We start from the raw sequence: 11,472 nt of genomic DNA on the forward strand, positions 1-11,472 counted from the left end.
CCCATATATTCATGCCACCAATCTCTCACAACAGTTTTAGTGTTTGATTCTCATATTGGGTTCAAATATTTCACAAGATAATCTGTACTTCTCTCTTAATTATTATAATAATTTATTTCTTATCCACTCCCCCACTAACTGTGAGCATTTTGAGGGCTCAGCCCCAGTCTTATTCAGTGCCTGAAATACCTAGTAGATGGTCAATAAACATTTGCTGGATGGATAAAAGGAACAAGTAAACAAACAAAGGAATGGTTAAATAACAACAAAACTAAATTAAGGATAAGTTAAAAATGGAAAAGGAACCAAAAAACCACAAGGAAATTAATGTTCTATATTTATGCTCATTACAAGTAAACATAGTAGCTGGCTCTAGGCCCCAAAGGCAAGGTATGGGTATGCAGAGAATAAAGGTAGCAGAGTGCTGACGCTATGCAGATGACATGCTGTCTTCTGCAAAAGAGAGGCAAATGTCTCAGCCCAGATGGTGGTGAGTGGTGTGGTGCAGTAAAGAAAATAAAAAGACATGGGTTCAGGCCCCAGCATTACTACTTACTAGCTAGGAAACCCTGTGCAAGTTTCTGACTCAATTTCCTCCTCTGAGAATGGAAAAAAATAGTATCTGTCCTGTCCACCACATGGAATTGTTGGCATGAGCACATAAAACACTCTTCACGAGAGTTTTGTGATGGTAAAGTGGTATACAAACTTAAAGGACAGAATGAATACTCTTCCACTCTGGGTCAAAATAACTCAAAGACTTGTTAATGACTAAAACTCAGTAAGACTAAATATAATAGGGACAAATTGCATCTTAACTAAACTGTAAGTTCCTCAAAAGCTGCCATTTCATACTTCAGTGGAAACCACAGAGAATGGCCTGAAGATAATACCAGCAAAAGGTATTTTGCACAGCTCACTCAGTGCACGTGTGCCAGAGAGAGACTAAGCCAGATGTTGAGAATATGAAGACAAAGAAGATATGATCCTGAACCTATAAGGGCTCACAGTCCATTGAGAGTGGCAGAAATAAGTACAAATGATCAGGGTACTATGGGTGTGTGTGTGTGTGTGTGTGTGTGTGTGTGTGTGTGTGAAAAGGAAGAAAGGAAGGAGGGAGGGGGGCAAAGGGAAATTGGATATAATGATTAAGATTGGCTGGTTAGGTACAAAGTACTATGGGAGATTTACGAACCCATTCTAACCTATTCTTTACCCAGGCCCCTGTTTCCAGGCATCCCAGGGTATTTTGAAGATTCCTGGGCTCCACCCACTGTTTATCTTTCCATTTTTTTAGGTCTATATTTTACCTCAGTAATATTCTGTAGATTTCAGTGTAGATATCTTCCACATCTTTAATTAAATTTATTCCTAAGTATTTTATGTTTTTGATGCTACTTTAAATGTTACTGTTTGTAATTACATTTTCTAGTTTTTCTCCTAGTATATATAATAAACTATTTCTAATATTAACCTGGTATCCTGTGCTCTTGCTAAATTCATCCTTTGTTCTAGCGGCCTTTTTGTAGATTTTATTGGATTTTCTACACACACAATTGTAACATCTGCAAAGACAGTTTTGCTTCTTCCTTTCCCATCATTATGTCTTTTATTTATTTTTCTTGCCTTATTGCACAGATTAGCACATCCAGTACAATGCTGAATCCAAGTAGTGAGGGCAGACATCCTTGCCTTTTTCCTGATCTTAGGGAGAACACATTCAACATTTCATCATTAAGTATGATGTTAGTCACAGGTTCACTACAGATGCCCTTAATCAGATTGAAGACATTCCCTTCTACTCATAGTTTGCTGAGAGTTTTTCTTTTCTTTCATTATGAATGGGTGTTGAATTTTGTCAAATGTTTTTCCAGTTTCTACTGAGGTGATCATGTGATTTTTCCTCTTTATTTTATTAATACAGTTAATTACATTGATTTTTGAAAGTTAAACCAACCTTGTATTCCAGGGGGAACTCCATTTGGTTGTGATGTATTATTACCATTTTAAATATAATACTAAATTCTATTTACTAATATTTTGTTAAAGCTTTCTGTATCTATGTTCACACATGAAGGATAATGGTTTGTAATTTACTATTCTTGCAGTAACCTAGATAGGTTTTGGTATTAGAGTTACTCTGACCTCATAATAACCAGTTCTACTGAACTGCACTGATGGGCTGAAATTTACAGCTGATTTTAGCAATGCATAGACTGAAAATGGCAGACCCAGAGAATGGTTGCTAAATTTTATGTATAAGACAATTAGAGAAATTATCATATAAGCATATTATACACAATTTATTGACAGAACTATTTCCCCAAGTTAGCATAAGGAGAAAACTAAGCCATATTTCACTTTAACTCCATATTCCCTGGTTCTAACAATTTACCTTTCAGAGACAAGGAGGTTATTTGGGATGACGTTAAACATCAGAGATTTGTATTTATTTACTGTTTATATCTTTATACTTACTTCCCTGACTCTGAGAAAGAAAACTGCTCCATTCACACCATAGGTAGAGATGGAACGCTACTCCATCCCATCCCTACAGTCATCCAAATACACACTCTACTCTCCCTGGCCCCACCCAGACCCCCCCCACACCAGGAAGGGCACCCCTACTTTCCCATGCAAGTTCAAAAGAAAACACTGCAACTCTGAGCAAATAACACCCAAGTATCATGTATCCATTTGGTTAAAAAACTCTCAAAGGAGCTAGTATTTTTCTGTCACACCATTTTTAATCAAAACAAGGTCCTAATTGACATTAGGATGCATTTTCATTGTTTTAGGGCTGGAAAAGAAGAGGTTCTGATGGAGATCAGAGCTAATGTGAAAACAAATTGACTACTTTCCTACCTTTATATGAAATGTGAAATTGAAAAATTAAATTTATAAGGCTAGTATTACAAGGGGAAAATATATTATTAAGGCTAAGGAGTGAGGAAAATCACATTAATCACCACGGTAGATTTTTTTAAATGATATCTATTACATAGCACTTGGTAGCTAAGAATGTGTTTTACACGTCTCATTTGATTCTTCCAAAACCCAGGAAAATAGAAACCTAAATAGTACTATCCTAATCTTCATGGTGAGAAAACAGGTTCAGAAAGCTAAGCAACTTGCTCAAGGCTACACTCACAGCAAATGGCAAGTCTGGGCTTTAACCCTTGTCCTCTAATTCCAGAAACAAAATCACTCTACTTGGCCACGGGCCCTTTGTTTGGCTACATGTATAATTTACACGTGAATATCTTCCAGAGGTAAACCAGAAGATAAATCTATCGTAAAGAATAGAGATCTTAAATAAGTATAACCGCCTTGGAGTGACCCTGAGCTAGAAGCATTTCTATCTATTTCAAGTCCAAAATAGGACTGATAGGTGATACCTCCAGGAAAGACCGTGAGGACGTGAAACAACAGCTAGAATAGAAACTACAAGAGGTAATTTACTTTTCTCAATGACCTAATTTCTTTGTGCCAGATACAAGCTCTCTGTCATTTGGCCATCTCTTGATTACTACCTTTTACTCATGTATTAGGAGTTAAGAAGTTATAAATATAATCCCTGTTAACGAAGACAGGTAAAAATTGCTCCAAGATTATCTGAACACTGGCGACTGAAAAACCCTGCCTAAGTGCAATGAGTGGCTCTGCCAACTCATCTGAGGGCACCTTCGAATGCCCACATCTTTCTGTAAAATAATGCTAGCTCATTAAACACATGCATGCACGCACGCACGCACACACACACACGTACAAACATGTACGCACGCACACGTACAAACATGTATCCATGCACACAAGCCAAAACACCCCCACAGAGCTTAACAGTGATAGCTACTAAGTAATTTCAAAACAAATATCAATGGCATTGAAACTTATTTATGGTGACTAAATTTTTTAACCATATTTAATTTCATTGCACCAAGTACAAAGTCAATCCAATCTGCCATAATGTAACAAGTAGAATATTAAGCCTCTTACTCTTAAGATTTGAAGATAGAGGACCTAGATTGAAGTCCCAAATGAGCTATTACTTGTTATGAACCTGGGCAAGTTACTCAAAGTGCATGAAAAGTACTTCCTCTTCTGTAAAATAAGGACAATAAAAATAACTATTAATTTTTTTCTCATCAGGTTGTTTACTGTAAGTTTCAAATGTAATTATGAATTTCATCATCTATTATAATACCCAGAAATCTATCATTTGGGCTCTGGCCCAAAATCTGACTGTGAAAAGAATGAAAATCAGGCCTTAAAGGTGTATTTTAAAATTACTTACCAATATCAGGAAATTTGTTAAACTCACCTCAGGGCCTCCTGCATTTAGAACAATGACTAGAAGATAGAGATGGCCAAGACATAGTTGCTAAATGAATCTGGTTCACAGTGATTTTTTACTTTTGTATTGAGATGTTTGTTATTTCTCCAAAGGTTTGGCTCTCTGAGCTGTAGTTCTTCCTAGGCACAATGTCAGAGGTGTGTGTTTGATCATAGCCATCATAGCCCTGTGCAAACCGTGGGTATTCAATACACACATTATAGGAAAAGGAGGTCTTTCCTCACTGAATCCCACACACTCCGGGCTAGTAGAGCCCTTGAAAATCAAGAATGTGTAATGATGTTTTGACCATTTAAACAGTCTTTGCCCCCTTTTAGATTAAAAAAAAAAAGCTGAAATCATTAATTTTGCAAATATCTTTGATAACCTATTAGAACAGGGACTCTTCTAGACACTCGGGAATACAATAAAAAACAGAAGGGACTGCCTTTCCTCTTACTGCTAAAGATTTGTCACATCGAGGCAGATACACACACGCACACACACACACAATGAGCACAGCCTGTTAGTCAAAGGGTATGAAGTGGCTACTGAATCCTGCCAGGTGCATATTGAGATACAGTGAGTCCAGGGACTGCTTTCCAGATTGTCCCTGAAGATCCAGAGGGCTACTTAGAAATGAAAACATTTAATTTGTCCTTTAGAGCAGTGACTATGAAATCATCTGGAGAGTTTTACAAACTATAGATGCCTGGGTCCCCTCCCCAGAGATTCTGATTTAATTGGTCTGGGATGAGACCTAAGCACTGGGAGTTGTGAAAGCTCTCCAGGTATAGCCAAGGTTGAGCACCACTGGCATCGAGCAGCTCAGAATTTCCTGGGAATTAAACAGCCACCCTGTCCTATAAAAGTTCCCTCACCTGGGAGAAGAGAATAATTGCAGAACTCCATGCGCCACCTTCCACGCCTGCAGCTCCAGAGCAGTTCAGCTTAAAGCTTTCGGGTCAGGGAGGGGATCCTAACAGTGAGCTTTAAGGCAATCACTGGGGTCCAGCTATAAAGAACTAGGCTAGTCACCACCTTATGCACCCAAATGGCAAGTTTCAGTAGAATACTAGTCATTTATTATCCTAAACATCTAGATGAGAACAAGCTGAAAGAAAACAAAGAGAATCTTCTAAGTAGTAGTGAAAAATTACAGGTATATTTCTGCTTTCTGAAAATTCTGTTAAACATTTTTTATTTGTAACATTATAGAGAAAATACAAATAGAAGAAAACTATCACCCACAAAAGAGGTTTATACTGTACACTCTTTTTTTGTTAACAGGCTGTTTTCAGTCAACAATATATTGTGAAGAAGACTTCCAGTTAAGACGACAGATTAAATTGCAGAAGGCCATGGTGATGAGAAGTAAATTCCCATTTGTTTCTTCACACTGAGAAAGTCCCAAAGGGCAGGACAGAGGTACTAGGTTCTGTGGGAGCTGAGGTCAGAGGCAGGGCTGAAAAGAGCGGTATTGATTCAAGGTGTGTATAAGATTGCAAAAAAGGAAGAGAACCCGTTCTATGACTGCGGGCCCCAGAAACTTCAGGTTCTCAACAGCCTTGGCTTCCAGCAATTCATCAAAATTTCTAGTTTCATCATCCTACAAGCATCCAGTGACTTCTACCTCAGGTAAGGGAATGCTTATGTCCTGCATCTACTGAAGGCCCCAGTCTCCTTCCAGGTTTTGGGATGGTCATTTGTTCTGTGACCTTAGTTCTGTGATGGTTTCACGAAAATCTGTCTGTCCAGCTTTTTTTCTTGTGGTAAGGATGGGACTTAGGTTGTTCTAGCTCTCTACATCACAGAGCTGAAAGTGGAAATTCACTCCTAGAATGTCAGCAGTCAGGCCTCTACGTTCTCACACCTCTCCTCCATCTCCAGGCAAGAGACAAAAAATTTACTCTCTGGAGAAGTTAAAAATTCCCCCAGAAATACCTACTGACACTGGCATTTGAGGATCTCCCAATGAAAAAGATAGCTCACTGCCTGAATCTTTTCCATAGCTGAGCCCTCAATCAACAGGCACTCCCTACACACCCACAAATACACAATCAATCTCTCTTCTTCCTCTCTGTCTCTCTCACATACACACACATACACACAGAGCTTCTATTTAGACTTTTAGTATCTCATTCTTTTTTTTTTTCAAGTATATGTACTCTTTATTCCATTTAAGTATCTCATTCTTTAATATAAAAGAACCACCAGGCTTTCAAGGAAAGCTTCCAACATAAAAAAGAAGGAATTCAGAGAAAAAGTGAAATTAAAAAACCCCACAGAATTAATATCCTAAAAATATGATAGCAAAATTTTAAATTCAATGGAAAAACTTAAGATAAAGACAAAAAAATCTCCCAGAAAGTAGAATGAGAAAAGCAAAGAGAACCAGGGGAGGCATAATAAAACAAAAGGAAAGAAATCTAATTCAGGAGTCTACTTTCCAACAAACTGGAGTTTGAGAGAAAGAGAACAAAGAAAATGAAATGGAGTAAACTTTCAAAGGAAAAATATAAGATAATTTCCTAGAACTGAAAGATAAGAGTCTCCACACTGAAAGGGTCCAAACTGCCTACACAGTCACCTTTTGTTTATCTACATTAAAGAAGGAAAAAAATGAACAGGCAGATATACTATAACGAATTACATGAGTAGATTTTTTTTGATTTGTTTAAAGAGCAGGGTTGCTTCTCTGTTAATTAAGATTTGCTTAAACTGATTTTAAAATTAATTTTGCATTCTTTAAATAAAAATATATCAAGAGGCTGCTAAAGTGTAGTGGCACAGCAGAGGAAAACCAAGTCAAGGTAAACATTTGTTTTCTCCCAGTTTGGAAAGTAGGTTGACTCTGTAGATATTTTGCAATATATGAAGCCATTAGAGACAATTTAAGAAACCGTGTTGGAATCAAGGAAGATACATTTATTAGAGACTTACAGGAGCACTTTTGTGCTTACCATAAGAACTTTTTTGAAATTATTAATCTGAAGAGGGGAAAAGTACACCTTAAATAAGTTCTTGTATTCCTATTTCTAAGTGAAGTTTTATAGTAGTTAAATTATAAAATCATAGGACTAGAAAAATAGATAAGGCCCTTGAAAGCATATTTCAACATTTGCCTTCCTTCCTTCCTGAGGCAAAAAAAATACCTCAATCAATCACAAAAGGAACTATATGCCATGCTAAACTTTAAAAAAAAAAATTGTTAACCCTGAAACAGGTATCCACATGCATTAAACAAGTATTCACTGATAAACCTGTTCATCTGTAAAGTGAAAATGTAAGCTTCTCCAAGATGGAGGCATGTTTACTTTGGGGTCTAAATTAACTCACTGTGGTTAATAAGTAATTAAATTAACTTAATTTAGTTAGAAAGAAAAAAAACTGTTTTATGAACTCAAAGGGTATTTGTGTTTTAAAGCCCAAGTCAAGTTTTTCCCTGTACTGGGGACTGTGTCAATGTGTTAGTACACTGGATCATATACAAACCAGCCTATTCTTGGATATGAGCTTTACACAGATACATTAAAAATTCTTTCTTCTATTTGTCTAAGCTCTAATCATACCTTTTTCTGCACTAGGGCATATCCTATCTACAATTTACAGATGGACAAGCTCATTTGAAAACTGACTAATTAAAATATATTGATCATAAAATACGTACTGTTATCTTTTTTCCTTAACACATCCTAAAGCCAATCTTAGCTGAAAATGTATACTTACTTATCCTTGTACAGCATAAGACAAGAATATAATTCAATGAAACCTTTACAAAATGTCAGATTAATTACATTTTTTCAGTGCAGATGGATTTAAGGAAATCATCTCTGAAAACAGTACTTCATTTAAAGTAAAATAAAGACAAAATTTTCCCTGATAAGTCAATGTGTAGGAGATGCCAAAATATTAAAACTGCCATATATTAAAGATGCTATGATATGAATTTTTAAAGTACATACAAGTAGTTTGTGATGATCCTGAGGCAACGTCCCAGAAGCACTAAGATTCTCTTTGGGTTGCCCAACAGGAAGGAATGATAACATTAAATACAAGAAATAAACTTTCAGTTACTGGGGCTAAAAATCTCAAATTTTAGAGGGATCATTAATACACAACTCAAGTAATTCAGTCATTTAACAAATATTTATTGAGTATCTGCAATGTGCAGTTTTTCAACTATGTCTGTAATTCTGAACATGAAGCTGGTATGAAGCTGATCACATAGGCAAACCTTACCTCTCCCTCAACACAGGTCAGCATGACATTTCTCTAAAATGATTTCTTTATGAGGTTTTGAAATTCAGTGCCATAAAAGTCAGATGCATAAATCACTTCTGAAGAATACATTTATAATGTACAATGTATTGTGCAATGGCTCCATGTTTTGGTAGACTTGAGAGATTTACTGTTACTTGAGTTAAACATTAACAGAGACAAAATATATTTATCTCTTTGCCCAATAAAGCTTAATATGCACCTTAAAACAACATATGTTAACACAATACAAGTAATGTTCTATTCATCCCCAATGGAAATGTGATATTTAAAACATTCCCTATGTTATATCTGATTATAAATGACATTTAAGAGCAGTATTCAACTCAGGAAATGCACAAAGTAGGGAGGTTAAAAGTGTTATTTCTTGTAAAAATGGATTGGTAATGCCTTCCTTTTATTAGTCCTAGTACTATTTATTACTCTTCATTCTGTAAGAGCAATCTTCTTTTTATTTTTTTAAACAAAAATAAAAAAGATATTAGTTTGGTTTGCTTCTAACACTACACTAAGTAAAATGAGAGTGCCTGAATACACATTCTATCATTTAAAATAAATTACACAGGGCTGGGGAAGTGTCAAAAATGGGGACACTTAAGGTTACCTTGGGTTTCTTTCTTTAACATGGTTTCCTAACAGACTATGAGAAGAAAGAAGGGCTTCTCAGGCCTCGTTTTCATGGACCGTAGACCATAGCCCCTAAACTACTGTCCTAGACCAGTTGCCAGAGTCCACAACTTAGGATCCTTGGATTCCTCCAATGGATCAAATCTCTAGGATTACTCTCCCCAGCAACAGGCTAAACTGTCAATAGCACATGAAAAGGCATCGATACTATCTCTTCAGGAAACCACCCAAAATGAAGACACCCAAGGGCACTTGCAAAATAAACATCTTTCTTTCCACATACCCCTTGGCTGCCTCAAGACCTATAACTCTAGAAAGGAGAAAAGGAACTGCCTGGGTTATAGAGCTCACCCAAGTTCTAATTTCAAATATAATTCAACACACATACACACACACACACACACACACACACACAATGATGGGCAGATTCCAGGTATAAGTTTCTACAATGGTTTATGCATACATCGTCCTCTAGAGAAATGCCCTATCTGTGCACATCTCTCAACAGAGTCGAGGCCTGCTCTCAGGCTGTTCCAGCCAAGATTGCCACTCACATCCCTGAGATGTCCTCTGCACACCACCTCATCAAACGACACATCTCCTTTCCAAGCCCAGCTCTAATTTCCCTCTTAAAACACCCTATAGGTGTGCAGAAAAGGGAACCGTCCTACACTGTTGGTGGGAATGTAAATTGGTACAGCCACTATGGAGAACAGTATGGAGGTTCCTTAAAAAACTAAAAATAGAGCTACCATATGAACCAGCAATCCCACTCTTAGGCATATATCCAGAGAAAACCACAATTTGAAAGGATACATGCACCCCGATGTTCACTGCAGCACTATTTACAATAGCCAGGACATGGAAGCAACCTAAATGTCCATAGACAGAGGAATGGATAAAGAAGATATGCTACATATATACAATGGAATATTACTCAGCCATAAAAAGGAATGAAATAGTGCCATTTGCAAAGACGTGGATGGACCTAGAGATTGTCATACAGAGTGAAGTAGGTCAGAAAGAGAAAAATATCATATAATATCGCTTATACGTGGAATCTAGAAAATTGGTACAGATGAACTTATTTGCAAAGCAGAAACAGAGTCACAGATGTAGAGAACAAACTTATGGTTACCAAGAGGGGGAAGGGGAGATGGGACAAATTGGGAGATTGGGATTGACAATATATACACTACTAGGTATAAAATAGATAACTAATGAGAACCTACTGTATAGTACAGGGAACTCCACTCAGTGATCTGTGGTGACCTAAATGGGAAGGAAATCTAAAAATGAGTGGATATATGTATATGTATAACTGATTCACTTTTCTGTACAGCAGAAACTAACACAACATTGTAAACCAGCTATATTCCAATAAAAATTAAATAAATAAAAATTTTAAAAAGCCAACACACACCCTATAGAGAGGCCGTTTCAGACCCACTATTCTAATCAATTTGGTAGTTCCTACTACTTTAGACCCTCTCCAAGTGTTTAGCGCAATTGTAAAAATTCTGTATGGTTGCTGGTATGTCTCCATCGCTCACGTGTATATTAACAGCTGCCGCAGTCCTGGAGTCAGAAGGAAAAGACAACCATGCTACCCATCAAGTGGCATCTTGCTCCACCCTGCACCACAAGAAAGGGCAGGACAGTTTTCAGGTAACCAAATTCATGGTTAGAACCAAGTGCATAAGAATGAAGTTTTACTTACTTAAATTAGGTGGGTATGTCTCCCTCATTATCAATTCAGAGAAACGGAGGGCGGGCTATGTGTTTTACTCTCTTTCTAATTTTCCTTACTACCTACCTAACACAGGACACTATACTCAATAAATACAGATCACGGAATAAACTGAACACACACATACAAGTAAAGAAACATCATCGGGAGCTTCCCTGGTGGCGCAGTGGTTGAGAATCCGCCTGCCAATGCAGGGGACACAGGTTCGATCCCTGGTCGGCGAAGATCCCACAGGCCGCGGAGCAACTAAGCCCGTGCGCCACAACTACTGAGCCCATGTGTCAAAACTACTGAAGCCCGTGCACCTAGAGCCCATGATCCACAACAAAGAGAAGCCACTGTAATGAGAAGCCCGCGCAGCACAACGAAGTGTAGCCTCCGCTCGCTGCAACTAGAGAAAGCCCGCGCACAACAACGAAGACCCAACACAGCCCTAAATAAATAAATAAATAAATAAATAAATAAATAAATAAATAAATAA

At 37.3% G+C, this 11,472-nt stretch overlaps 1 protein-coding gene across 7 annotated transcripts in view; it reads right to left on the minus strand.

The window, feature by feature from the left end:
• The window catches only part of BABAM2 (BRISC and BRCA1 A complex member 2), a 475,326-nt gene that overhangs the window by 235,829 nt on the left and 228,025 nt on the right, over positions 1 to 11,472 (minus strand). The window lies entirely within an intron of this gene.

Source organism: Monodon monoceros, unplaced genomic scaffold (assembly GCF_005190385.1).
Source record: "Monodon monoceros isolate NGI ecotype Baffin Bay Population unplaced genomic scaffold, NGI_Narwhal_1 Super_Scaffold_19, whole genome shotgun sequence".
Lineage (NCBI taxonomy): Eukaryota > Metazoa > Chordata > Mammalia > Artiodactyla > Monodontidae > Monodon > Monodon monoceros.